Source organism: Pipistrellus kuhlii, unplaced genomic scaffold, assembly GCF_014108245.1.
Source record: "Pipistrellus kuhlii isolate mPipKuh1 unplaced genomic scaffold, mPipKuh1.p scaffold_m20_p_69, whole genome shotgun sequence".
NCBI classification, from domain to species: Eukaryota; Metazoa; Chordata; class Mammalia; order Chiroptera; family Vespertilionidae; genus Pipistrellus; species Pipistrellus kuhlii.
The window spans coordinates 675171-702245 of record NW_023425572.1 but is presented as its reverse complement, the minus strand read 5'-3'; the positions used below and the strand labels follow the sequence as shown (position 1 = coordinate 702245).

Sequence of the window (27075 nt, the reverse complement as noted above, 5' to 3'; positions counted from 1 at the left end):
CTCCAGACTCTGAAATATGAGGCTAACAAGAGGAAGGCAGAAACACATGTCTTTATCTAATGGGCTATGCTACAGAACAATGTCCCCACTTGGGTGACAGTTTCCCTGCAGAGGATGGAGAAATCTGAGGCCCAGGAGACCAAGGAGGAAGGGATCTGGGCAATTGGCCTCTATCTGCTTTTGCAAGTTTCTAGGTGGTGGTGCTATGTACCAGGTAGATAGCCCTGCATTTTCTCATTTAATCCTCTCAACAGCCCTGTAATATAGGATTATGATTATCCCATTTGCTGGGTGCCAGCCTGAGGCACAGGGACTCGGTAACTTGTCCAAATACTCATAGTTAGAGAGACTACAGGATATGAAATAAGCATACTAGTCAAAGAGATCACACTCTTGGTCCCTGCACTGTACTCCTTACCATGGCATTCTGGGGGGAAGAGGTGCGATATTTGAAAGCTCTGCTGCTATGTGAAGCAAAGTCCTTTGCAAGAGAAGCAAACTGGCTTCCTATGACTCAAGGAGAGGGGTAGCCACTGTGCAGAGATCTGGGTGTTTCTTCTGAAGCTTCTGGAAGGGAAAAAGAGGGTAATAATGACAGCTGATCAACCATGGGGCCTGAAATTCCCTTTTTATCTTAGGCAATAAAGACACTCGTTTCAAATGAGAGAATTATCAGAGAAATTGCATAGCCTGCATTGAAAATTTTATAGTTTTCTGCTGAAGTAGCAACATCACAAACAAGCATGACTGTGATACTGAGGGCACAACCTTATGCCCACCCCATATTCGGAATCATTGGCATTTCCCCTCAACAAATGTGTGTTCGCAAATATGCTTCTAAATAAAGACTCACACTTCATCAGCTGTCTTGGATAACTCCAAACAGGCGAACAGCAAATGTAGGTCTATAATTTCAAGTCTTCATGGTCAATAAATGTGAATATGGCCTCTGACTCAGCAGGTTTGAGGTAGGGCCTGAGATTTTGCATTTCTTACGAGCTCCCAGGAGATGCCAGTGCTGCTGGTCCATAGACCACAGGTCCTGGTCTATTCCTCAGGCTCATTACTTTCCAAAGAGGACATCTCTGTTCCAACCCTTTGTTCCTTCCTCTTCTAGGTAATGTCTGCAATTTATCAGTGTCCTATGGAGACAAAGCTCTCTCAGGTCTAGTCACCTATTAAAGGAGAGTCCCTATAATGGAAATTTCAGAAAAGTTGAAAGAGAGGTGGGAGATAATGGACTATTATCAGAGGCATTTCTGGCATGAAGATATATAAAACACTCCATATTACATAGTGCAGCTCTGCACAAAGATATGCCTAGAGCCTCTGCAGAAATAAAAAATATTCATGATCTAAGAGTTGACTGCAGAGGAGCAGTAGAAAGAAGGGACTCTTGCAAAAGCAGCAGCAATGACTATCTTGACTTATGACAGGACCCCCGAGTGTGATTCCTCACCCCCTATAGTACTGACATGCCCTGCCACAGGTTTCTCTGGCTCACTTAATTAATGAGGCTGAAAATTCCAGGGTTCAGATATCTGTTTAACTTATAATCCACCACTGCACAGTGGGGATGAGGCCATCTCCTTCATGTGTGTGCGACATCACATACATGCTATACAACCACCAATGAATGTATTGGTAAACTTGAAACGTTTTATATCTCCCTGATCCATGCTTTGTTTTCCATTCATTCACTTTATTATAACAATTATAGTTTGCAATGGCTTTGGGGTGGGTTAATTCATAACGATAAATTATTCAGGTGATAACTACACAACAGTTTAGTCAATTCATATAAACTAAGAGGAGTTTCTTGATATAAAATCATCAGTAAACTATAAATATGCATTTATTTATAACTCATACCTCCTTCTCAATTGTTCAGGATCAAAAAATAAATCTTAAATGCTAGCAATATAGACTTGCCTGGTCTCAACTTGCTTGTTGTTTAATTTCAGACTTCACAATGTATAGCCAATAAATAAAGGTGAGTTTTCACATTGAGTTGTTTTCTGTCCCATGGGGAGTGCTATCAATTAAACCTGGACCCGTGACAGGGAAGCCCGGGCCTTGCTGTTGCTGCTGGCTCTGAGTCTTAGCATTCTGACAGCCTGCTCGATGGGCGAGGGCTAAAGAATAATGGGACTGCTTGGACAAGGGAGAGGCCAGTCAGGTGGGAGAAGCTGGGGCCAGTTGTCAATGGAAAAATATTAGTCCTGGGGACAGCAAGACTATAAGTTCCCAATGATCTGGACCACTAGAATCTCATCTATAATACACTAAATAGATTCCAGAAGCATCAAGAATTGACACACCTAAAAAAAAAAAAAGTGTTTCCTCCCCCTCCCCCTCCTCCTCCCCCCACCACAAGCTCATGCCTAATGTTTGCAACTTTTGGATTTGTGAGGAATTTTTAGAAAGGGTAGGCCGATCTTAAATGCATAAACATGGCCTCATAAAATAAGTCAGAAACTTGGGGTTCAAAGGAAGGGATATTTAATGGGTCGCTTCCAAAGAAACCCATCAGGGAAGTTAATGAGCTAGAAAGACTTCCATGAAGAAATGAGTTTAACACCTAGAGGAAACTTTTTAAGATGTACGCACAAATTATGATTGTATTTTCTTATTACCCATACCCCTTGCCTTAATTTGGAAAATATATACAGAGTTAAACCGAGGTCATGAAGTTAGGATTTTGGAAGTGTTGCTCTCATTTGAAATTCACAAATATTTGAGTTTTGAAATGGGCTGTGGGTGTTTTTTGAATCCTCTGACTCACAGATTTCTCAAAAACTCTATCCCAGCTGCCACTGTATTAACTTTCACTGCTTGCTAATCCCCACCAACTCTGTCCTCAACTGTCATGTTGGCTCTTCCTTCCTCTAGACTCCCCCCTATCACATCCACTCTTCCCCCTGTCCCCAGGCTGACCCTGCTCACACCCAGACTGAACACCTAACTCTCAAACTCCAATGCTTTCAATGTGCTGTCCCCCTCCATCTACTCAGCCTGATAGCAATGGCATCCATAGTGCAAACACAGCTGTCTCTCCAAGCCTTTCTCCTCTGGCCAGCACCTCCCGCCCTCTCCATAGCAACTCACACTATTTTTATTTAGTAATTTATTACTTGTCTGTAGTGATGGAAAAAATATTGGCTTTGTAAGTGATATCAGAATTTCTAGAGAAGTGCGCTAGCCCGTTTGGCTCAGTGGATAGAGCATTGGCCTGCCAACTGAAGGGTCCGAGGTTTGATTCTGATCAAGGGCACATGCCAGGGTTGTGGGCTCGATCCTTAGCAGGGGCATGTAGGAGGCAACCAATCGATTATTATCTCTCATCATGGATGTTTCTATCTCTTTCTGTCTCCCTCCCTCTCTGAAATCAATAAAAAAAATTTTAATAGAATTTATAAAGAAGTATTTTTAATAAACCACATAGGATGGACAGTAAAACATAAAATACCTATTCAAACACACACACACACACACACACACACACACACACACAAATTCCTAAACCACTGGGCATGACACAAGTGTAGAAATAGGTTTTACCCCCTAAGTGGAGGGCAGGTAATTGCTTTGCCTCATGCAGAAAGAATAATTTGGATTTCCAAAGAATTCTGTCGATATAATGGAAGAGAGAGAGGGTGGCTAGAAAGATGGTAAAAGGCTGTGCAATTTGACAAACCAAAACCTTCAGAAAACATTTCTAAACTCAACATGTTTGGATGGAAACTATAGGAGCAGAATTTCATGCAAAAATCAGAGGTAATGGTCAAATGAGCAGAACCCAGAATTATGAACAATTTGAGCAAGGTAACCCACCGGAAAGTCCTAGAAATCTTGGCTTCAGTTTTGCCCAAGCTTCAAAGTTGGTTGTGGACTGAGATCCTGAGGATATAATGGCCCTCATCTACAAAGAGATCATTTTTTAAAAAAAAGATAAATGCTGCTACACCAATATATCATGTTCTAGCCAGTCCTTGTTGCCTCTGTAGGTCTTCTCAAGCCTTGCACTGTCCTGCCACCCTGACTCCATGAGTGCAATTCTCTTTGCTCAGGAGTCCCTCTAGCTCTTCTCTGCCTGGTGAACATCAAAATTCATATCACATAGTGTCTCTTTTGTATCTCCTTCCCTGGCCTCCTCCCAGACACAAATCACTACCTCTTCCTCTGGGATTCCATTGTCCAGTTAGTCCTTGTCTCTGGGTGGGTTTCCATGGACAAACTATGAACACCATAAGAACAATGGTTGTGTTTTATTCCTCTAACCTCAGTGTAAATACACAGAAGGTGCTCAGTACATTCATTCCTCTCTTGTCTCTAGAAAAATATTAATAACCCTTTCATACATTCTCAAGCTCTCGAGAGTTTATACTTGTCAAAAAAAAAAATGGGATCTTCTCAGTAACATTGTAAACATATAAGGTAAATCTAATTTTCACTCAAAAGTAATTATACAAACACTTTTAAATACTCTGTCAGGTGCTTTGCTAAAGGCTTTATGTGCATTTTCTCAACTAATTGTCACCTAGATCTGGGGAACTACTTTTTCTGGTCTCTGCATATCATTGCATGTCACTGTTCTTCTTCTCTTCCTCAGTAGACCAGCTTTATCCACATGATGGGAAATGTTGTTGCCAGTACCCTTGCCAGCTTCACCATTGGAAAGAAGGAGTTTTCCCTGGACATGTGTGAACCCATACCCTGATCTAGTTTTTAAAATCCCAATGGCACAATTCTGGTCAGCCTGGTTTGAGTCATTGCCCAAATCCTTGGACCAATTACAGTAACTGAGGTGGGAGTAGTTTTGGTGGGTGTTGGCATTCTTATTTGTAACCCCCACTAGAACCTTATATTGGCTGAGGATTTCTCCAAAACAACAGAGGAGGGGGTCTGTCTTGGAACAAAGGGAGAAAGTGGTTCTGGGCTGAAACAAGCATACATTAAAGCTATAGTATCATGCCCCTGTTAAATACAATGAGAACTCAGAGACTTAAGGAGTTTATGTAACTTGTCCAAGGTGACCAGGGGGAGGGGTCAGAATTTGAACCCAGGTTAGCCAGACTCCAGAGACTACATTCCGGCTTCTGGGCTGTATTAATCATGAGAGGTACATAATGTGTCTGTTTAATGGCAATTTGGAGCTAGTTAGCTAGTCAGCTCAGAGCTAAAGTATCTTTCTTCTTTTGATGGGTCTGACTGAGTCAGAAGCAGGGGTTGGCTCATCGAGTCCTGCTGAGTGAACCCACAGAACCCAGGTCTTTCAAAGAAGAGCTATGGACTACCAGGTGAGCAAGTACAGAGTATGAATCCATCCTAATGCCATCCATCTTCATTACTAGTAGAAAATAACACAAAGCATACATTTTCCCACAAGGTACCCCTAGTAAATCTCAGTATGAGAAAGACCTCAAGCTTTCATTTCCCTTTCCAGATCTTCTTACATTTTTCCTAACAAGACTGCTTTCCTTTTCATTTTCCCCACAGCAATGGCCCCTGCTGGGTTGAGAAGCAGAGCCATCCTGGCTGATGTTATCACAGCTCATCCCCCTCCCCCGCCCTCACACACCCTCCCCCCCCCCATTAGTAAGTTGCAGCCTGTGTTCAGTTGCATGTTTCTTAGCAACCACCATACATCATGTCCTCTCCTTTCATTTGTGTCTTCTTTCTCCAACCTAGGGGGCAAATTTAGTAAGAAATGAACCCTGCCTTCTCAGATTTCTAAGCCATGGAAACCAGAAAATTGACAATGATTGCATTTTCAGTCTCTCAAAATTATGACCAATTTCATGGGCTGGGGTGGGGGTTGTTGGAGAAGCAGAATCATTTTCTTACATATTGCCCATGGCTTGACAAAGCACATGTGATTTATAGCATGTGTAAACTCATCTTTAGGGCAGTTGATTTAAACTGAGATTCTTCATAAGATTAAATATGTCTACTGCGATGTAACACACTGAAGTGTTAGACATGCGTTTAAGCTTAAAAGTTCCGAAATATGAAGACTGCTTTCTTACAAGTTTCTATCAATAACCGCCAGTTTCCGTGGCCTGCTCTTTTTTTGTATAGTCTCATTATGGTGTGTCTAAGAGGAAGCTTCCCAGGACACATGTTTGATTTCTTAGAGCTAGCCAGCGGCTTGTTCTTATTCAGCGTACATGTGAATAAATAACTCCATGCACCCGCCCTAAACACAATTGTTAGGATTCTGGAACATGGAACAAAGACTAGAATTCTTTGTCTCACAAAGCCTGGAATCTTGGCTTTAATTTATATTAATCTGGTTTTGTATGTTTACTTTTGGTTTGCATTTTTAATGCTGCTGTTTCATATTTATCTTTGGCTGATACATTCTTCTCCCATCATCACCACATCTCCATAATTTAAAATCTTTTTTTGAGGGGGGGATGTTGTTCTCAGATAGAGCCATTTGGGTTGTTCATACCTACATGCATTTGGGCAGCTGCGAAATAGTTTATCAAACAGTGTTCTCCACACAGATCATAAAAACGGTCACCCAGCCCAGGACTCAGCCTCTGTAACGCATCATGTTCCTTCTAAGCCACAGTGGTATTCTTCTGTCTAGACACAGTCTGTTCTCTAGCACAGATGACTGTAATTGAATATGTCAGTTTGCAAGGAAGACTTGCTTCTAATAAGCTTTTAATCCCAAGTAACAAAATTTAGCAAAAGACAAAGACAGTATATTGTTTAAAGGGGGGCTTTTGGAATGGGTGTTTTTGGCTTGGCTCTACTCAACTGTTGTGTAACCTGTCCTCTCAACGCAATCTGAAAGGCCCAGAAAAGTTAAGTTCACCTCATTTGTTTGAATGCCCCCAATAGGCTTATCTGTAGACCAGATATCCAAACACAGTTGGTTTTAGTTCATTTGATAGGTTGGAGTTAACGCATTAGTCATAGAGACTGCCAAAATCAGCCAATTGTTCCAATGACTGGAGATTTGAAATGCCACAGGGACATTTATGTTAGAATGGGGACATGAAAATCTCATAGTCTTGTGAAGAAAATGAGTCTAATTTTTCTACGGAGAATAATTTGTAATTATTTGAAGAAATCAAAAAGTCAAGGATAAAGTATCTTGCCCTCTGGCTGTTTAAACCACAAGCAATTTGTCTTTCATCATTTAAAACGTTTTCAAGGTACTAACAAAGAAAAGTCCTAATAAGGTATGGTAGAAAATTCCATTTCTTTGCTATTTGAGAAAAACAAGTAGAATTAGTTAGATTGATTTTTTAAAGGATTAAATTCTGCCTTCTGTAGTAAGCACATGGTGCCTTTGGCAGGTCAATGATCCAAATATGTAGAAAATGGACTTTTTTTTTTTAACATAGTGTGTTTTCATGGAGACCTTTCTGTTGGCTTTTTTTCTCTTCAAACTCCCTTTATTCCAGCTCCCCAGTTTCTGGCCACAATCTTGAATGTCATGCAAAAGCATTATTTTAGCATTAATCTTTTATTCCTATTAAAATGAAATTCCAGAAGAGCAGAGGTAAAATATGGTAATGTCATATCAGTTTTTATAACTTTAAATGCCAGAGCTTCAGACTGAGATTAATAACAAGTACAGAAGGGAGAGGGGGGGAAATGAAGGCATAGGGCCACAGAGAGAGACAGGTTGAGGGAAGGTCTGTGGTAGCAACATAAACCAAAAAGGGGGGGAAAGGAACTAAATTGGAAGATTGAGGCCTACATATCAAATCCATCTTATTTTAAAATGTTTCCTAGGTTTGCTTATTCCTACTGATTTCTGTTAGCAAGAGCTTTATAGAAACATACCATGTTTTTAATTCCTTGAATATAGCTAGTTTTAGCCACTTATTCCTCTAGACATCCACCCAGTTAGAACCATGGATGTTATTTTTCACAAACTAATTTTCCTAGAAAGACAAAGCATCTAAATTAAATGTTATTATTTTTTCTTAAATCCTCTTTCTTTCTTTTTTTTAAAAAAAATATATATATTCTATTGATTTTTTATTCTATATATTTTTTAAAAAAATATATTCTACAGAGAGGAAGAGAGAGGGATAGAGAGTTAGAAACATCGATGAGAGAGAAACATCCATCAGCTGCCTCTTGCACACTCCTTACTGGGGATGTGCCCGCAACCAAAGTACATGCCCTTGACCAGAATTGAGCCTGGGACCTTTCAGTTCGCAGACCTACGCTCTATCCACTGAGCCAAACTGGTTTTGGCTTAAGTCCCCTTTCTTCTTGAGACATGGCTTTACATGATTCATTTCAGAAGTTGCTAATTTAGTAGACTGTCCCCCCACACCCAACAGTGGAAGCAGTCTTCTATTCCATTTTATTTTATGGTGTCCCTATGCAAGCTCAGGACATTATGGACAATTATCTCCTTCCCCCCATGCAATGGACAGGCTTGGAACAATATCTTTCTCTACTACCGTGTTTCCCCGAAAATAAGACATCCCCTGAAAATAAGACCTAGTGCAACTTTGGGAGAAAAAATTAATATAAGACACTGTCTTATTTTCGGGGAAACAGGGTAGTAGGTTCCCAATAGCTGTAAAAGAAACAAAGATTATTTTCAAAGGCTCAAATTTTTTTAACCTAAGAAGAAAAGAATGTATTGGAAAGAAGTACGTAAAGAAAGCATTTCCTTGTCCTACCTTGTTATCACTTCCATTAATTCGGGGTTCAGCCAAGAGCCCAGCCTTGATCTATATGTACATCTTATCTTCACACAGATCCCTAGTGTGTAGATTTCTCACCATCTCAAAACATTTTCAGAATTCCTCCATCCTTTGACCCTCTCGGTGTTGAAATTGCTATTCTTCATTTATTTCCAAAGTATAGTTCCTCCCCAAATCAAGTGACAGTGTCATGAAATGCTTCATCTTCCAATATCCTATCAACAAAGTCCTACCTTTAAAAATCCAAGGTCTTCTTCTGGGCTTTAGAAATTTGGAGGCATTTAATTGAAGAAGAACCAAGAAGAAATGAAAAATGACATCGCTACCATGAAGAACTCAATAGAAAGCATCAAGAGTAGACTAGAGGAAGCAGAGGACCGCATCAGTGAGCTAGAAGATAAGATGGAAAAAAATACCCAAGTAGAGCAGCTTCTAGAAAAAAAGATTAAAAAGCAGGAGGAGAGCCTACGGGAGCTTTGGGACATTACAAAACAAAATAATATTCGAATAATAGGGGTTCCAGAAGGAAAGGAAACTGAGGTAGACATGGAAAAAGTATTTCAAGAAATAATGACAGAAAACTTTCCTGAAATAGAGAAGAAAAAACCCACACAAATCCAAGATGCTCGCAGAGTCCCAAGCAAAATGAATCCCAGAAGACAGACTCCAAGGCACATTATAATCAAATTGGCAAACAACAATGACAAAGTAAGAATCTTAAAAGCAGCCAGAGAGAGACAGAAAGTTACATACAAAGGAACCCCCATCAGACTAGCAACTGATTTCTCAACAGAAACTTACCAGGCCAGAAGGGAATGGGATGAAATATACAAAGTCATGCAAAGGAAGGGTCTGAATCCAAGAATACTGTACCCAGCAAGGCTATCAATCAAAATTGAAGGGGAAATCAGGAGCTTCACAGACAAAAAAAGACTGAAGGAATTTATCTCCACCAAACCAGTAATGCAAGAAATGCTAAAGGGTCTACTGTAAAAATAAAGAAATAGGAAGTGAAGAAGGAACACGGGTATAGAATAAAAATGGCGTCAAATGTGTACCTATCAATAATAACCTTAAATGTAAATGGATTAAATGCTCCAATCAAAAGACATAGGGTAACAGATTGGATAAGAAAACAAGACCCATACATCTGTTGTCTACAAGAAACCCACCTCAGAAAAAAAGATGCACACAGACTGAGGGTGAAGGGATGGAAAAAAGTTTTCCAGGCAAATGGAAATGAAAAAAAAGCTGGGGTAGCAATACTTATATCTGACAAATTAGATCTCAGGGTGAAGGACATAATAAGAGATAATGAAGGCCATTTCATAATACTAAAGGGAACAATCCAACAAGAAGAAATAACCCTGGTAAATATATATGCACCCAATACAGGAGCAACCAAATACATAAAAAAAACTGCTGGAGGACATTAAGAGAGAGATTAATAGCAATACAATCATAGTAGGAGATTTTAATACCCCACTGTCACCCTTCGACAAATCATCTAAACAAAAAAACAGCAAAGAAATATCGATCCTAAGTGACTCATTAGACCAGATGGAATTAATTGACATCTTCAGAACACTCCACCCCAAAGCCACAGAATATACATTCTTCTCAAGTGCACATGGGACATTCTCAAAGATAGACCACATTTTGGGTCATAGGCAAAGTCTCTTCAAATTCAAGAAGATAGAAATCATATCAAGTATCTTCTCAGACCATAATGGCATAAAACTGGAAATTAACTACAATAAAAATAATCCAAAGAAATCAAACACATGGAGACTAAACAGCACGCTATTAAACAAGGACTGGGTTACCAGAGAAATCAAGGAAGAAATTAAAAACATCCTGGAAACAAATGACAATGAAAACACAACAATCCAAAATCTATGGGACACAGCAAAAGCAGTCTTGAGAGGGAAGTTCATATCCTTACAAGCCTATTGCAAAAAACTAGAAAAAGGGGTAACAGATGATCTAACTCTACAACTCAAAGAGTTAGAAAAGGAGCAACAAGAAAAGCCCAGTGTAAGCAGAAGGAAGGAAATAACAAAAATCAGAGCACAGATAAACGACATAGAGACCAAAAAAACAATACATAAGATCAACAAAACCAAGAGCTGGTTCTTTGAAAGAATAAACAAGATAGATGAACCTCTAGCCAGGCTAACTAAGAAACAAAGAGAGAGGACCCAAATAAACAAAATCAGAAATGAAAGAGGTGAAATAACAACAGACCCCAACGAAATACAACGGATTGTTACAAAATACTACGAACAACTCTATTCCAACAAACTGAACAACCTGGAGGAAATGGACATATTCCTAGAAAAATACAAACTTCCAAAACTCGATCAGGAAGAATCTAAAAATCTCAATAGACCAGTGACTTGGGAAGAAATTGAAACAGTCATCAGAAAGCCTCCAGCAAACAAAAGCCCAGGGCCAGATGGCTTCACAGGAGAGTTTTACCAAACATTCAAGGAAGAACTAAAACCTATCCTCCTCAGACTTTTCCAAAAAATTCAAGAGGAAGGAACACTTCCAAACTCCTTCTATGAAGCCAGCATCACCCTAATACCAAAACCAGATAAAGACAACTCAATGAAAGAGAATTACAGGCCAATATCCCTCATGAACATAGATGCCAAAATCCTCAACAAAACCCTAGCAAATCGGCTCCAGCAGAGCATCACAAAGATCATACACCATGACCAAGTAGGATTTATTCCAGGAATGCAAGGATGGTACAATATCCGCAAATCAATAAACGTGATACATCACATAAACAAATTGAAAGATAAAAATCATATAGTCATATCAATTGATGCAGAAAAAGCATTCGATAAAATCCAACACCCTTTCCTGATAAAAACTCTTAACAAAGTGGGAGTACAAGGATCATACCTCAACATAATAAAAGCTATATATGATAAACCCACAGCCAACATTATACTCAATGGGCAAAAACTAAAACCATTCCCTCTAAGAACAGGAACAAGACAGGGATGCCCACTTTCGCCACTCCTGTTTGACATAGTACTGGAAGTACTAGCCATTGCAATTAGACAAGAGGACGAAATAAAAGGCATCCAAATTGGAAAAGAAGAAGTAAAGTTATCCTTATTTGCAGATGGCATGATATTGTACATAAAGAACCCAAAAGACTCCATTAAGAAACTAATTGACTTAATAAATGAATTTGGCAATGTAGCAGGATACAAAATTAACGCCAAGAAATCCATGGCATTTCTATACACCAACAGTGAAACTACAGAAACAGAGACTAAAAAAGCAATTCCATTTACCATCGCACCAAAAAAATTAAGATACCTAGGAATAAATTTAACTAAGGAAGTAAAGGATCTATATGCAGAAAATTACACGACATTGAAAAAAGAGATAGAGGATGATGTAAGGAGATGGAAGAACATACCATGTTCATGGATTGGTAGAATCAACATCATCAAAATGTCCATACTTCCTAAAGCAATCTATAGATTCAATGCACTCCCCATTAAAATACCAAGGGCATATTTCACTGACCTAGAAAGAACTCTCCAACAGTTCATTTGGAACAATAAAAGACCCCGAATAGCCACAGCAATCCTGAGAAAGAAGGGTAAAGTAGGAGGGATCTCAATACCGGACTTCAAACTGTATTACAAAGCCACTGTTCTCAAAACAGCCTGGTACTGGCACAAGAACAGACATATAGATCAATGGAATCGAATAGAGAACCCAGATATCAACCCAAATCAATATGCTCAATTAATATTTGACAAAGGAGGCACGAATATACAATGGAGTCAAGACAGTTTCTTCAATAAATGGTGTTGGGAAAATTGGGTAGACACATGCAAAAGAATGAAACTAGATCACCAACTTACACCATACACAAAAATAAACTCAAAATGGATACAGGACTTAAACATCAGACGGGAAACCATAAAAATACTAGAAGCATCCTCAGGCAGCAAAATCTCAGACGTATGCCAAAAGAACTTCTTCACTGATACTGCCCCTAGGGCAATGGAAGCTAAAGAGAAAATAAACAAATGGGACTACATCAAAATAAAAAGCTTTTTTACAGCAAAAGAAACCATCAACAAAACAACAAGAAAGCCCACGGTGTGGGAGAACATATTTGCAAATAACACCACTGATAAAGGTTTAATCTCTAACATCTACAGACAGCTGATACAACTAAATAAAAGGAAGATGAATGATCCAATTAAGAAATGGGCAAGGGACCTAAATAGAATATTTTCAAAAGAAGACAGAAGGAAGGCCAAAAGGCACATGAAAACATGCTCAAAGTCACTAATTATACGAGAGATGCAAATCAAAACAACAATGCGGTACCATCTCACACCTGTCAGAATGGCCAACATCAACAAATCGACAAACGACAAGTGCTGGCGAGGTTGCGGAGAAAAAGGAACCCTCGTGCACTGCTGGTGGGAATGCAGACTGGTGCAACCACTGTGGAGAACAGTGTGGAGTTTCCTGAAAAAACTGAAAATGGAACTCCCATTTGACCCAGTAATCCCACTCCTAGGAATATATCCCAAGAAACTAGAAACACCAATCAGAAAGGATATATGCACCCCTATGTTCATAGCAGCACAATCTACAATAGCCAGAATTTGGAAACAGCCTAGGTGCCCGTCAGCAGATGATTGGATCCAAAAACTATGGTACATCTACACAATGGAATACTATGCTGCCATAAAGAAGAAGGAATTCTCATCATTTGCAGCAACCTGGATGGAATTGGAGAACATCATGCTGAGTGAAATAAGCCAATCAATGAAAGAGAAACACCACATGACCTCACTCATTTGTGGATAATAAAGAGCATTATAAACTGATGAACCAAAAGATAGATATAGAGACAGTAAAGCAACAAGCAGATTGTCAAATTACAGCGGGGAGGGGAGGAGGATCTGGGGGAGATAATAGATCAACCGAAGGACTTGTATACATGCATATAAGTACAACCAATGGACATAAAACTATGGGGAGGGAGGGGATATGGGGGAGGGAGGGGGGCAAAAAAAAATCATTAAAATATGTAAAAAAAATAAATTAATTAATTAAAAAAAAAAATTATAGACTGTGGAAGCTATAAGAGATCTTTGGGTTCACAAAGTCCAAACCCTCGGTTTACAGATGAAAGGATTACCAGGCAGGAATCTAGTGACAGAGCCAAGGCTAAAACCCAGGCCTGCTGACTCTCGGATTTTTTCATGAGTTAGCACAGGAGCTTCATGCCCTTTAGTTGTCTCAAGGAATGACTCCCATCTTTACAAACAATGCCATGGATAATGCCCAGGTATCTGAGACTTTCAATCCTGTTTAAATTGACCCCAAAGGGGCTCTTACCTCTTCAGTTCAGTCTTTTCTGTTGAATCTCTTTGTTTTCTTGTTCCAGGAAAAGGAGGACTGGGTTTTAACCACTGCACAACCAAGGAGCTCTCCTAAGAGCAGGGTCATCTCTTCCTGGTAGCCCTGGGCATCCTGGAACTTAACGCAAAGAAATTCCAACACGGTGCTGGGTCTTGTTTTGTGTAATACACTTGTTATCTGGGGTTTACCTTTTTATTTTGTCTATATCTGTTACTTCTTGTGACGTACTTTCTTACATGTTTTCATTTTTAAATATGCCTGTATTTTCTATATAAAAATATATTAAATAGATGCTGCTCCACTCAAAAAAAAAAAAAAAAAAAAAAAAAAAAAAGAAAAGAAATTTGGAGGCATTTAAGCAAAAATGATGTTGACAAAGCACAGATTCTCCTTTGCAGGATCACAATAGAACGTTTTTCCTTTTTCACACTTTCCTCCAAGCCAAGCTTCATCACTTATTAATATGCTTTGTTCCACATGTCACACTTGATTTCTGATATTTTTGTCCACTTTCCAAAAATGGTTAGGAAACATTCCTATGGATTCCTTTGACTAGATTTTGAGATAAGTTACTTTTGTGTGAAGTTCTTAATCCCATCTTTCAGAAATGCCTCCAGGTGAGCAAGCTCACAAAAGTCCACAAACAACACCCCCGACTAATGTGCGGCACTGAAGGAAAGAGGTCTAATCTGCACCCTTAGACAAAAACCACTAAATATAGTAAATGCATCCCTAGCCAGTTTGCTCAATGGTTGGAGCATCAGTCTGTGGACTGAAGGGCCCTTGGTTTGATTCTAGTCAAGGACATGTGCCTCGGTTGCAGGCTTGATCCCAGGGCCCAGTCCAGATGCGTGCAGGAGGCCACCAATCAATGTGTCTCTCTTACTTCGATGTTTCTCTCTCTCTCTGCCTCGCCCCCCCTCCCTTCTACTCTGTCTGAAAATCAATGGGAAAAAATATCCTTGGGTGAGAATTAACAAAACAAAAAAAAATAGTAAGTGCAGGTAAGGGCATTTTCTGTGCTAAGAACTTTTCATATACTAATACAGATTTATTTAATCCTCACAACTAGGTAAAGAAAATGTTATTAAACCCATTGTACAGTTAGAAAAACTAAATCTGAGAAAGGAAAGAAACATGCCTACAGACATACAGCTAGTAAATGATGGAACAGGGATTTGATTCCAAGAGGCAGTGATTAATCACTGTACTGCATTTCTTTTTCCTCTTTATTAAACATTATAAGTTCTCTGGGCACAAATAAAGGTCAATTTATTTTGTATCAATCATATGGCATTGTAGAAGGCCCCTCTGGTGGAGTGAGAAAAGCATGAAACATGAAAATTAGAAGCCCTGTTATCGGCGCATAACTGGCCTTGACTTCTGAAGTTACTGTTTCCTTATCTCTAAAATACCATCAATAATTCCTGCCTCATAGCCATGTGAAGACGTAGCTAACCCCGAGTCCTGTGTAAAGTGCCACGTGAACACAAGTTAACCTCTATCCATGTATTTGACTTTCTCCATTTATCTTTGCTCCATATGCCATATGGCATCCCGGTTCTCAAAAATAAGGGGGTGGGGAGAAAGGTGGTGGTAGTACAGTTCTAGAATGTCTTTAATGTATGTGTCAAAGGCGCATGAGATTTATTTTCAAGCATGTAAGCATTTGTATCAACATTTTCTAGATCTATATGTCTTCTTCGGTTGCAGTCTGGAGCCCTCTTTGACAGGAGGTCAGTGCCCACACATGGGGCATGAAAGTATTCAAAACAGATGCAGCCTATCCCCTGAGGTCTAGCCTCTGACTGAGTGTTTCCTGAGGTTTAGAACACTGTGGCTATATGCTCAGAAAAACTTATATCTTAGAGGGGGCGGTGCATGCATTGCACTCCGCGTTCATAAGGCCTAATTTGTTTGAATAGGCTTTCTGTTTCTCCAGGGTCAGAATACTCGGCCCCACTCATTGTTTCTTTCTATTTTCCCCCATTTTTATTAAGGTATTACATGTGTACATACCTTCCTATTGCCCCCCTCCCATACATGCACTCACCCCCCAGTGTCCTGCGTCCATTGGTTATGCTTACATGCATGCATACAAGTCCTTCCGTTGATCTCTTATCTCCTCATAATCTTCCCGCTGTAACTTGACAGTCTGTTGGATGCTTTACTGTCTCTGTATCTATCTTTTTGTTCATCGGTTTATAATGTTCTTTATGACATTCTTACTATTCTACTTTCCATATCCATAACATTATCCCTCTACTTGTAATCTCCACATTCCACCCAGCCTGCTGGTACTTCACCAACACATCCTTGAATCATTCAAAAATCCATGTAGTGCTGATATTCTCTGAAAATATTTGATGAGAAATAGAACATCTTAGCTTTATCTTTTATTTTATTTTTCTTTTCTTTTCTTTTTTCATTTCCAAGTTCCTTCTGAAGGCAAATAGGAAGAATTTCACAAAACGATGAGGCTCTGTGATAGTTTTTCATTGGGTTGGAAAGAAGGCTCTTAAGAATATACATGTGCCCTGACCAGTGTGGCTCAGTTAGTTGAGCATCGTCCCAGGCTCAAAGGTTGCTGGTTGGATTCCTGATCAGGGCTCATGCCCAGGTTGCAGGCTCAATCCCCTGGTAGGGGACGTGTAGGAGGCAGCCAATGTTGTGCTCTCACATCAATGTTTCTCTCTTCTCTGTTCCTTTCTCCTCTCTCTACCCCCCCCCCAAAAAAAAAATAATAAACTATTCTTGAAAAACAAAAAGAATATGCATGGGCCCAGAAAAAAATCATATTTAGATGGAATCTTAGAGACCATTTATTCTCACTTCCCTCCCACCGCTGCTACAGGAAGGCACTAATATAACTCCTGTTGAACATTTCCAAGGACAGGGAATCCATGCTACCCACACACAGGAACAGGATGTCTAATTGTACAACTCCACCTCTTCAGCTGCCCCCATCAATTTTATTTCTGCTCCTGGATCTTCTCATAACTTATCCAACCAATTGATACCCTTCCCAACACATACCAGGTCTTCTGCTCTTTGGAGAAGTGAACATGTTGCTTTTATGCCTGATAAAATATTGCCGGAATCAAAAGAGATGCTAGAATTAAAAACAAAATAAAACAAGACTTAAAAAAAAATCCCCTTGGCACATGAGACAAAGGTTTAGGCCATTTTTTGCATTTAACAGAAAATTACTATAAGGTGAGGGTGTAGCCTAATATCCATCATTAACCAATAGAAATAAAAAGGAAGGATGAGACAGTGCAATTAGTGAAAATAAGTTGGGAAAATAACTCCTGGGGATAAACAGATTTAAAACTAAAATTGCCAGATCAAATACAGGATATCTGGCCCAACCTTAATGGTTCAGTGATTAAGCATCATCCCATGCACCAAAAGGTTGCTGGTTTGATTCCCTGTCAGGGCACATATCTGTGTTGCAGTTCAATCCCTAGTAGAGGTATGTACATAAGGCAACCAATCGATGTTTCCCTCTCAATTCTATGTTTCTCTCCCTCTTCCTTTCTCTAAGCATGTCTGAAGGTGAGGGTTTAAAAAAAACAGGACTCCCAGTTCAATACAGGCAGTCCTTGAGTTATGTCGGACTCAACGTACGTCATTTCGTGGTTATGTTGCCATCTCCCATTTATTTATATATAAAAACAAGTTCTGTCATTTCTACATATGTACATATGTGTTTTATGTTTTCTATTAATTAGTTACCACAAGTAAAGGTCAGGAATTGTTATCTTTCTTTTAAAAATTTTTACTGTCATTTCATTACTACTGTGTATGTGCTCCATGTGAGTGATGTATCGATAGATGCTTATGTAGGTGGGTTCTGACTTACAGCAAAAATCACGTAACATCACCCCATAGGAATGGATCTCTGACATAACCCAAGGACCTACTGTATATACTTCAGAGAAACAACGAATAACTTTCTAGTATTGGTATGTCCCAAATAGTGCATTTGTCTCTCTGTCTCATGCTCCTTCCCCCTTTCCAGAGTGTCCTGTAGCTTCCTCTCTCTGCATGGGATATACTTATCCTAAAAAAAGGTATACTTCTACTAAAACATTGCTCATGATTTATCTGAAATTCATATTGAAAAAACTATGTGTATGTCCACTGACTTCCTAGAGAAAGAAGGTCCAGACAAAATATCCTAACACCAGAGCCATTGTCATTTGCTTTTCTGGTCGGAGTCCTACTCCTTCCTGGGCAGTGCCTCCCTCTGTTTACCAACAGGAGATGGTGTGACTGGTAAAATATGCCGTGACCTTGTGAAAGGCTGTAAGCACTGCTGTGGGTGGTTCTACTTTAAGATTTCAACTTCTGCTTCCCACTCCAACTTTCCCTGGCTTCGCTGTAGCATTTCCTGTTTACGTGTATGCTCTTCTTCTGAGCCCAGACAGGGAAAGGAAAAGATAATGCCTCATGTAGCTCCTCAAGACAGTGAAAAACCTGGAGCAGTGATATCTACATTTGTGTGAGATCAGGACTGCCTGGTGATTCAGTAATTCCAGAGATGGCCTAAGCTCCCTGAACTTGGCCCTCTGAGGTTTGCATTTTATGAGAGGAGCAGGCCCAGGGGGAAATCACAGGGCTGTCCACTGGTTCTGCTCCCAGCTGCCCTCTGGCTGGTGTTTAGTTGCCAGTATTGTCCCCATGGATGGGCACAGTCTCCCTCTTTCTCCTATTCTCTCCCTCCTTTTGTCTCTGCCAGTCTGCACCTCCCCTCCCTTTTGCTTTGTAGCTCCCTGTCTCTTAAGACTGACCTTGTTCCTTCATTCCCCCTCAGTTTTATTTGTCTCTAGTCTCTGCTAGTCTGTCTCTCTCAGTCCCCTTCTACTTCTCTCTTGTACCTCTCTCTCCCATCTTTTAGTCAGACCTTTCCCTCCTTTTTTACTTCTCTCATTCTCCCTTTCTCCCTCAACTGTGACCCTCCATATTCCTTTTTCTTTCCTGTCCTGCCCCTCTTCTTTATCCCCTTCCTCTGACCCTCTTCCACTTTTCCCTTTCTCACTCCCTCCTTCTGTCTCATGCATTCCCATTGGTATCACAACAGAGGTGACATTTCTGAGACTGTGGAAGGACTTCCTATGATATTTGTACTTCCAGTCTCTGTCATTGGCCACAGTGACACGTTCAAAATGGGGCTGGCCCAAATCTACATGTCAAAATGGCTTAAGTGGGCAGCAGGATCCATGCAGAGGTCAGATTTACTAAAATGAAACAGAGTCTTTTCTGGACGCCTTTGAGCATGTACATGATATGGTCTAATTTTCCAGGGCCTGGTGTGTGTGTGATACATTTACTTGGTTCTGCAGAAACCAGTTTTACAATAATTATGAGAAAATCCATCAAATCACTCTTACTGTTGGAGCATATGTTGTTCCTAAGCATATTTCAAAGGGATCAAAATAAAGTTTTCATGAGCCCTTTTCAACATTTTTGTTGAGAATGAAAAGCAGTATTCTAAGATTCTATTCCCCAAATCTGAAGGGTAAATGTAGAGACTATTTTAAAATAAGAATGTGTATGTGTATATATATATATATATATATATATATATATATATATATATATATTTGTGTGAGAGTGTATCTATAATATACAGTGTAACTATAATAATTATACGTGTACTTACTCAAAAATGTATTATGCTTATGTCCTGGCTGGTTTGGCTTAGTGGATACAGCCAAAGGGTCCTGGATTCACTTGGTTAGGGCACGTACCTTGGCTGTAGTCTCCTCCCCAGCCTGGGCCCTGGTCAGGGCTGATGCAGGAGGTAACCAATCAATGTGTTTCTCTCACGTGGATGTTTCTCTCTGTCTTTCCTTCTCTCTTCCACTCTCTCTTAAAAAATAAATATATGTATGTATATTATGTATATGTATAAACTATATTTGATCTTGAATTTATACTGTGTGTGTGCACGTGCGCGCGCACGCGCGCGCACACATACACACACACACACACACACACACACACACACACATATTCTCTGAAGCCTATGGTTGTATATAAATACCTAATTATATCAAGAGACTGCAATGCTATCACAGGGAGGAAAGAATGGTGAATTTGGGAGTTTCTGATTTTACTTAAAGATACTACTCAACTTCTTGGTTTTCATTTAAATTAGGTTTACTCATTCCATTAAAAAAAAAAAGACGTCTTAAGTAGCTCTCACATGTAAGTGTAAACGGAAGTGAGCCTAGCTCAAAGAATCCTTTGGTGGCAGAGAAAGGAAGACAGCCCTGGAAAAAGCAAAACTCTGAATTCAGAAGTTTGACATTCTGGTCATGAATGGCTGTAGTCCACGTGGCAATGTGTCTTTTCTGTTTTCTGCTGAGTATCCAGGGGCTGAAGACTGCCGGGTGACCTTGAAGACAACACTCTGCCTCCATCACCAAACTCCATATCTTTGGTATCTTTAAAAGAGTGGAGTTGGAGTCTTGAACAACAACAACAAGGGAATATCATGGACAAAATGTTTCTCTGCTCTTTCCAAAGCAAATTCAACAATAGAGCCATTGTGAAGTGTTGCTTTCACAACAACTTCTCCCACCTACCTCTCCACAGCCCTCCAATTTCAACTCCATGCAAAAATAGCAATTAGAATAAAGACAACAATTTTATATCCTTAATAAACTAACCTTTGACAACTGATTTTACTTAATTTATAATATTTAACCCATGGTAGAAATTAGAAAAATATTAGGTCACACACCCTGACAATGTGCCTCAAAAATCATAAATTAGTAAAGAGAATTATATGCAGTAATTCTTGGTCTTTAGAAGCAGAATGACTTGGAGTTTGAACAATAACAAATTTAAATAGAACTTTTAACTTGATACTCACCTATATATAAAGTTCAACAAAAATCCCCTAACCAAGTGCATAGAGAACAGATAATAATTTTCTTTTAGGGCATGTGGGAGTAGGTGTGGGAAGGTCAACAACTGCAAAAACAATTTACCAAAGCACTTGTACCATTTTACACTCTTCACCAATAATGTATGAAGATTCTTCTATTTGCTTCACATCCTCACCAACATTTGGTGATGTCAATCTTTTTCATCTTTACCATTCCAATGAGTATGAAATATCTTGTGGTTTTAATTTACATTTCTCTGAGGATAAATGATGCCAAGTGAACTTTTTTTCTGTGCTTATTAGTAATTCACATACTTTTCATTGTGAAGTTTCTCTTCATATGTTTTACCCATTTGGGGGTGGGTGATTTTCTTTCTTTTATTGAATTGGAAGAGCACTTTATGTATTCTATTAGAGGCCCAGTGCATGAATTCATGCATGGGTGGGGTCTGGCCAGCCTGGCCATGGGGAGGGGATAAGGGCGGTTGACCGGGCTGCCTGCTGGTCAAACTCCTGGTTGAGGGAACAATTTTCATATTAGCCTTTTATTATGTAGGACATACAGTGCGTGGCCAAATGATTATGCATTCAGAAATCATCATAACCTGGCCATTCAGTGTGTGTGTTTGTGTGTGTGTGTGTGTGTGTGTGTGTGTGTGTGTGTGTTATAAAAGGGAATAACAACTGCTTAAGAGGCAACAAATGTTCACAAGGTAAACACTGTCAGTCACATCTTATTTTGGAACTGAGACGTAGGATTCAATCTGAGACTCACATATAGGTCCAAGCTGAGAAACATGACTGAGGACTACTTTAAGGAGGCCTCCTGACATTCTATGTTAATGTGTTAAACTGACTAATTTGCCAAACTAGTTGTGGTGGAGATACTGTCTACAAAGACAATGAAAGACAACAGGAATGGAGAGGTACCCAACTGAATACCCAGGTATTATATCTCTAAAGGTGAAGGTTACCTGTGGCGGCAGTTTGTTAAAATAGGTACTGAGTAGAACATGTCAGTCAAATACTTTGCCATGACTGAATTATTTACCAGTTACTTTGTGTATAATCAATAATTTTAATAATATTATATATGGATCCCTAATGGATGTGACCATGACATGAATGGCCTTAAAATTCACACGGAGGCACCAATCATACTTATCAGGTTTAAGAACAAGTCAACTTTGGCTGTTAAATTAGAAGCAGGAGGAACAATTATACCTTCTCTAACTAGCTCTTCTATAATGGGTATCTATCTGTGAAGGTCCTGTGTCCATTTACATTGGGGCCTTTTTCAACAAGGGTGAGAGGTGTTATTTGATAAGTAGAGAGGAGGTCCACATGTAACATTTTGTCACGCTGATTATAAGGGCAAAATATTTATCTTGTTATTCATTAGTTCAGATTGCCATTATGCACTAAAAAATACTTTAGGACAATAGGTGCCTTGACTAAGGGAAATTGAGGCAATACAATAGTTCTAATGGTTAAGTTCAGACATATTTGTATCTATTTTATGAACAGAAGTCCTTTTTTAATCACTTTCTTCAAATGTTGGCTGGTTAGGGAAGAGAAACGAATGAGGCTTAAAGCTGTCCATAGTCTTATAATCTAAACTGGAAATCAGATTCATTATTACACAATGCCAACCCTCACACAACACCTTTCCCCCTCCTCAGCCCTACACCGCCATCCCCCACCCCCAATGCCAAACACAAGCAGAAACAACAACTTCCTTACTTCCTTGGAGTATAATAAAGTGTAAAAGAAAAAAACCATCCGCAGTCTTCACTTTGTCCTTATTCTAAGGGTCTGGCTAACTTTGAAATGGCTGGTCTGGTGCCCAAACTTGTAGAATTCTACATCCCTCCCTCCCCATCATCAGAGAACACACAAAAATACAAACACATTTGCTTTATACACAAAATTGGTATTTATTTAAGGAGACCATTTATGTTTTGATCTCATAATGCCCATTTCTTAAGCATTTTTAAGGGTCTTCTTCTTGTTGGGCCTGGGCATCACTTGTGGAAGAAGAACATTCAGGAACTTGTACTTGTTCGTTTGTTGGCTCGCTTACTGGAGGTTGTGTGCCCATCCTGCAGTGAAATACATTTATCCTTCTCTTTCTGCCTTTACGCTTCTTGTCCTTATTCTTCTTAAGGACGGAATTCACCAAAGTCATTATCTTCGTTACCTAGTTGGGAAACAAGTTAAACACAGAAAGACATTGGTTTTGGGGGAGAAATTGGGAAATGGGTGGGGAAGGAGCTCATAATAGAATGACAAGGGATTGAATGAGGAAGTGTCTGTGCCAAAAAAGCACAAGGCCAGAATCTTGGGTGAGGAATTACTGGGGAAGAGGAAGCATATGAGTAGGGTAACTGACCTTCTTCTTCTCTTTGTCATTGAGTGGGTAAACTGACTTCCAGTTCACTTTACTACTTGAAGTATCTTCCTCCATCCTTGTGGTTGGAATCTGATTCCTTATCTAAACTAGTCTACAGTATTTTCTTAGTAACTTTGGCTTTGTTGTAGCAACAGACCCTACTCCAAGGCTCCTGGCCTCTATATATACTCTCTAGGACAATGAGGAGCCACACCCTTCAGCTATGATTGGCCAACAGTCAGTGGTTGCCATGGTGTGGCTTGACATCACAAAGCCTCAGCTTGACCATCCAGGAGGGGGAGGTGGGAGAGGATGCAGAGGACTCAGATGCTCTGGTTAGAGGAAGGGGAGCTTCCTCAATACCGCCTAAAGTTTTTTCTCCAACTGACCTCTCTCTCCTCATTTCCTCTAGTTCAGTTATTGTCCAGCATACTGCAGGGAGGTGGTGTTTCCTCTAAGCCATTTCCCATACACCCCCATCCAGTGGTCCATTCCACTATTCCCCAGATATCACCATTACCTAGTATGCCCCATGTAATATTTGGGACATATACACTGAGTGGCCAGATTATTATGATCTCTGAATGCATAATAATCTGGCCATTCAGTTTATATCCTACATAATAAAAGGCTAATATGCACATTGTTCCCTCTACTAGAAGTTCTACCAGCAGGCAGGCGGCCAACCGTCCAGTTCTCCTCCCCTTGGCCAAGCTGGCTGGACCCCACCCTCCCACGAATTCATGTACCAGGCATATTAGCCTTTTATTATATAGGACATACACTGAGTGGCCAGATTATTATTTGTTCAGAGATCATAATAATTTGACCACTCAGTGTGTGTGTGTGTGTGTGTAAATTTTTGACTTTATTAAATAGCTATTACTTATTGGCTTTCTATTTTATTGTTTACTGCTTTTATATTTATTTTTCCTTCCTTCTATTACTTTGGTTTTAACTTGTTCTTCTTTCTCTAGCTACCTAAGGTATAAATTTAGATAGCTGATTTTAAACTTTTCTTCCTTTGTAGATATTTAGCTCTACAGATTTCTCTCTAAGCAATGTTTTAGCTGTATCTCACAATTTTTGATATATTGAGCTTTGTTTTTCATTCAGTTCAAATTATTTTTTTCTATTTCCCTTGTGATTTTTTTTCTTTTACTCATGGATTATTTAGCAGTATGTTGTTTAGTTTTCAAACACTTAGGAATTTTTAGAAAACCTATCTTTTGGGTCTAGTTGTTTTATCTATTACTTAAAAGGAGGTATAAAAATCTACAACTGTGATCATAGATTTGTGTTTTCTTCTTTAGTTCTGGCAGTTTTTCTTAATTTCATTTGAAGCTCTGTTATTAAAACTATATACATTTATTGTTGGTTTGTCATACTGATGGTTTGCCTTTTGTTACTATGAAATGTTCCTGTTTGTTTCTGGAAATATTCACTGACTTTATTAACTAACAATATAGCCCGGACAGTTTTTTAATGCTGAGTATTTGCATTGTATGTGTTTTTCTATCTTTTTTACATTTTATTACATATAAAAAGACTTAAAATCCATCTCTTCTATACAGTATATAACTAGATTTTTTTCTTTTTTAATCAATCTGATATGTCCTGCCTTTTAATTTGTCCTTTCATATTTGGTGTAATTATTGGCTTTGTTAAGATTAAGTCTTCTACCCAACTATTGTTTTCTATCTGTCCCCTCTCTTTCAGATACTTCTTGTGACTCTGTTGCCTTCTTTTGAGACTAACAGAGTAGCACTAATAACTACAATATTCTTTCATCTCAAATATTTTCAGGATTCAAATTCAGTATTTTATGTGTACCTTGGCATTTGAGATAGCACATAAATTAAAATTGTGCTTATCATATATAAATAGCACAAATTTCAACATTAAAGGGCAATAATAGCAATAAATTACTAGCCATATCTAAGTTCTCTAGATTCTAGTAAGAAGTGATTGTCTTCTCTTTGATCTAGAAGATTGGTTGCTTGGAAACATTTCCAGTCTCCTTGACTTGTGTGTCATATACTTTCATTTGATACTTTTTTCTTATAAAATCAGAGTAATCACTTTTGAAATTACATCTCAATTTTTATTCTTGTATACTTACATTTCCTCATATGCTTTCTGCATGTAATTTAAATATTAAAAAATCATGCAAGATTTGCATTTAAATCTGTCCTCTACCCTCATAACAATTATATGCTAAGCTAATTGTATTACATTTTGTTAAATGAAAATATGTTTCAAAAAAGTCTTTAGAAACATCTAGAGTCTCTAAAGTGCCATTTCTAGAAATAAAAGAATTCTCACTGTCCAATCTATTTTTATTAAAGATTCATGTCCAAGCTCACAACATTTAGAAAAAGTGTTGTTGTGTTTGTTTGTTTGTTTGTTTGTTTGTTTGTTTTGGGGGGAGGGTATTTTTATTGAATTTATTGGGGTGACATTCAATAGCTTGAAATAAACAGTGGAGTGATTTAAGAAAAAGCCCATTAAGTTTTTAATAATAGCAGATAACCTTTCACAAGCTGTGTTGGAATATCATCTGCATGAGATATCATTATTATAGCTCCATGTGCAAAATTAAAAAGTTAAACATTTAACTTCTTAAGTGAATTTTTTTTCTTTACAGAAAGTCACATGATGCCATATACTTGGATATGCATAATGGTTGCTTTAATATTTTTTCAGTTTATTTTCTCTTTATACTCATGACTTAAGGAAGGATTAGCATTCAGTAGCCAAGTTTTAAGAATGTACCATTGATCCACCTAGGCAGACTTGGTTTTGAAATTTAATTTGGTCAGCCGCTGCTTTCGCTGGACAAAGAGAGAGGAAGGTGATAGCATGACTAGTGCTTGTTGTTGTTGGAAATGTGACCCTCTGCTCTTGAATGGTTCCCGGTTTGTCTGCAGGAGCAAGCCCCTATGACATAGGAGAGCAGTCAGAGAGGACAGTGAGTGAACATGGATGACAGAAGTGTCTGTGCCACTCATTCATTAGGGTCTCACAAAGGGGCATAGAAAGTCTGGGCTTTTGTGGGGATTGGGAGCTTCATATCAAATGTCTGTCGGGTAATTTAATTACATGGGCATGGTCGGAATGACACAGTGGTTACATTAATAAACTGAAGCATTAAAGAATAATAGCCCAGTTATTGCTGAATTATGGGAAACACGCTGCCTATTCATTCCTGGTGATATTAGAAGGGAGAAGGAGGGGGCTTCGTACTTTGCACTCGCAATGCATAAAGAAACAGTTTCTTGCCTCTGTAGACCTGTGGAAAACCTGGTACAGTGGAAGGTCCAAAGTCGCACCCAATAGCATAAGTCTTGCTTTGTTTAAGATGCTTAAAATATCATAAGCTAAGTCTGTTTTTATGACGCTAAATAAAATTGACCTGAGCCAGACGTGCTGCACAAACATCTCCAAATAGACTTTCCAACACATCTCAGTCCTGATCATCCCATTCATTGTCCTGGGCCTCTTGTTCATAGAATCCATGTATATGATCATGGGCTACTAGATTGGTAGCTTCAAAGCAGTAGGCTATTATTCAATAGAAGCTAACGTAATTTTTCATATTTACCCATCCCTCTGGAAAACTGGAGGAAAATGCCCCTTTCCCTCCTGTAGGAGCAAGGAAAAAGGAACAC

At 39.1% G+C, this 27075-nt stretch overlaps 1 protein-coding gene across 1 annotated transcript in view; it reads left to right on the top strand.

The window, feature by feature from the left end:
- The window catches only part of MID1 (midline 1), a 336706-nt gene that overhangs the window by 71211 nt on the left and 238420 nt on the right, over positions 1–27075 (top strand). The window lies entirely within an intron of this gene.